Here is a 3,912-nt window from a genome sequence, read left to right on the forward strand (position 1 = left end):
ATAATAACAATGTATATACTGTATTTGTTATAATATTATTGGTAAAATTTTTCTCACAGACTTTAGCTAGTTTAACTAAGTCTACCAGAAAGACATATGAGTGTTTCTATTCATAACTACGCTTGTGTATTTTGAGTTGCTTTGTCTGATGTATCAGTCATACAGACAGCAGGCACAGGATATGGAGATCTCTCACTCTGGCACCATCTTGTGACCATCTGATGGTAGTGAGTTTGAAACGCTAAAGTTGACGTGTGAAAGTGAATGATGATCAGTGAGGTTGTTGAAGTTTCTGTCTACATACAGAATTGATTTATTATGTAAAAAGTGTGTGTGGCTTAAAAACTTTTCTGTTCAATTTTCTGTCCTTTTTTGTTGCTCACCTTTCTCATTATCGCTTCACAACAAAGGTATTTTTTCTGTACATAGTGATGTGAATGCAGAACCTAAATAATAAACAACACAAAGGTCCATCATATTGGTGGTTTTATTGAGCAATTCAGGATCTGGAGTCATCTACAACGTTTACAGATTGAAAATTTGCTTGTTTTTCTTCCTGAGTTGTACAGACTGAGACAGAAAAGAGTTAAATGTTCACCAAAGCTTCAGAGAAAGACTGAGGTGATGGCTGAGGGCACCAGCAGGAGGAAGACACTGGAAATAGTGGGTATGGCACTGCTAGTGTCAATATCAGTGACACTGTCAACGGCATCCTAAATGTTCCCGTTACACAAGTCTGTGTCACAGCATGTTATGTGGCCTCCACATGCAGCGCTGTTCATGCAGGTCTTAGCGACGATACCTGCAAGATATGATTGTAAAGCCTTTTTTTTTTCAACAGCAACAAAAAGTACCAGGCATCCAGTGCAGCAATATATCAGCTCAGACCCTGTTGATAGATAACATTGAATGTTTGTTTTTAGCTTTAAATATTCTGATGTGGAAAACAACTTACCATTGAATTCAACTTTGGCACAACGGTCAAAACCAGTAGGGCAAGATATGGCCAGTGTGCAGGGTCCAGAGTTGGAGGCTGTACATACATAGCATCTCAATCCACATGCTATAAGGAAATACAGAAAACTGTCAAACATGGTTTAAGATGCCCAGTGTTTCCACCAGTTTAAACAAATATTTTATCTTTAAAATGGTATATTTTAAAATCTGACCACTGTTAAAAATTCCATCATTTCATTGACATTCAAGATAGAAATCTTTAAATTCATTCATTCATTCATTTAATACAGAAGGAAATATAATGACAATGAGCCCTATGATGAAGGCTACTTTAACTTTGGGACGTCGCTGCCTTTTTCAGGTTAAAAAAAAACTTAAACTCATTAATAACCTTCATTTTTGTTAAAATGAATCATCAGTTGTTCTTACCTGCAGACAGAGTCACCAACAGCACCAGAACTCCATACAACTTCATCCCGAGTGAGAAGAAAAACAGACTTTTAATCAATTCTGTGAGAAGAGAACTGGAGGGAAGATGTGAACTCTTTTAGAGCCTGCCTCTTATACTGCAACTCTTCTTTCAAAACTTGACAGTTTTATTTCTTCAGAGCCTCCTCTGTGGTAAGATAAAGTGATCTGAATATCCCCGAGACAGCCGGTGTTAGAATGTAACTAAGTACATTCACTCAAGTACTGTACTTAATGTTTTTTATACTGTAGATGAGTATTTCTATTTTCTGCTACTTTATACTTCCACTGCACAACAATTTGGAGGCAAATTCTTTTTATTCCACAACATTTATTTGACAACTTTAGATACCAGTTAATGAGTAGATTGCATGCTGCATTAGACTTAAATTAGGGACGTTTTAAATGATTTCATTTTATTGGCAATTAAAAAAGAAAAACAGAGATTCTGATGAGAAATGCTGATTTATAAAATAATACAGACTTCATTACCCATCTTCCCCCAATCTTCCAGCTTTGTTCCTTGGTAATGCTCATACTGTGCTCATGCTCAGAGGGCATGCCTCACCTTATGTCAACATGGCAACTACTGCTTTGTAGAATAAAACAAGTAGCTCATTTGTTTAGGGTATCTGTCTTTATAAAAACGGGCACATGGTGGCGCCAACAATAATGACACTTGAAAATGCTAGTGGGGAAAAATTGTGTATTGCCACTTTAAATTCACAGCTCAGGGTAGATTTAAAAGAACAAAAAAAAAAAATCTTAATTAGCTTTGCTGATCCACAGCAAGAAATAGGTTTATCATACTTATGCAACTGGTTTGCCTTGTAAAACTGATCTCAAAGATCCCATTATAAAGTGCTATTTGCCTTATCAGTTTGTTATGGCAACTTTTGCACTGATATTGCAAAATATATGAGGAGTTTAATTCTAAAATAAGACATCGTCATGAAAATCATCTGCAGCAGATAAAATCTGGCCACTGAATGCTACAGCAACACCTGACATCTCACATTTATTTTGCAACCTGTGCACAAAATCTTAAACATAAGTAATGTAAAAATAGTCTTGGTAAGTATAGTTTCTGATCATAGTTTATCTAGTTTGTCTGACAGAGATACATTTGACTGTTTCTGTTCCTAATAATGCTTTTATTGTTATTTGTAATTCAGAAGTGCTGCATTGTCTGATCTATTACAGTCAACACCTTTATGCATACCATTGGAAAGTCCTTTACTTTGGTGCCACCTCGTGAACATATGGTGTAAGGGAATTTAAAATGCTTCAGAATGACTTCATCAAGTAAGTATTGGAATGGCTCCAAAGCTCCAGAGGACTTTTTTGTATAGTTATTTCCTTGTGTCTCCTGGGCTCCTGTGGCTGTTGCCCAGTCCCTGGCCCTCTTGTGTTCCTTGTTCCCCTTGTTTATCAAGTTTGTCCTCAGTTTTTGTATTACTTTTGTATTTACCTTGGGCTGGCTCATACTTTCGTTTTTTTGGGTTTTGGACTTCAGCTCATTACAGGTCTTCAACCTGGCTGCCTCTTGCGTTTTGGTCCTTTTGTGTAAATTGTGACATGATAATCTCCCAAATTAGGAAACATAGGGTTGTCACATGATAACAGGAATATGCTGCATCAGGCATTAGTCAGTGTGTGTAGATTTGCTTAAACTGCAGCTTCTATTTAGCTGACATAATTCTCAATGTGCCATATATAAGAAATATTTTCTGTTTTACAGAAGACAAAAATTATTTTGGTCCACGTGCACAAAGAAATAAAGATCCTCTGAATGCGGAGCGCAATAAACTTTTCTGCACTTTGTGTCTGTAATCACAGGCATCAGAGCATGAAGCCTGAAATCTTTCTGACTGCTGGTCGATGTCGTTGAATTAACAACCAACTGTACAATATATTAATATGTGCCATATATATGCCGCATTGCCTCGTTTCTTCTTTTTTCCAAATCTAAAAAGAAAGTGAGTTCTCGCACTGTCTTTAACAGAAGATTAAAGATTATATTTAGCAGGTCCAAATACATAAAGAAAAAGGTCATATGACGGATTCATCCAGCTTCTTCTCTTAAACTGAGCACATCACATGTTTTCTGCATTGTATTTGTGTCTGAGGTCATGAAAATGGTTGGTAACTTTTCAATGCTTTGTACTTTGTGGAGATATGTGTGAAAAGTTAAAGGGCATCAAAGTGTCTGCTGGTCTACTTCATTTTTTTCTAAGAATCAACAACTAACCATGAAATATATAGATTTGATCATGGTTGGAGAATTTTGTGTCACTAACCTTTCTAATAATGGATTCACAACAAAGCTATGTTTTGCTGTAAATAGAGATGTAAATGCAGAACCTAAAGAATTAAACAACTCAAAGGTCCATCATATTGTGGCTTTACTGAACAATTCTGGAATCATTCTCGAATTTTACATTTTGAAAATGTGTTTATCTTTTCTGAGTTGTACAGATTTGGTAA

Source organism: Pagrus major, chromosome 5, assembly GCF_040436345.1.
Source record: "Pagrus major chromosome 5, Pma_NU_1.0".
NCBI classification, from domain to species: Eukaryota; Metazoa; Chordata; class Actinopteri; order Spariformes; family Sparidae; genus Pagrus; species Pagrus major.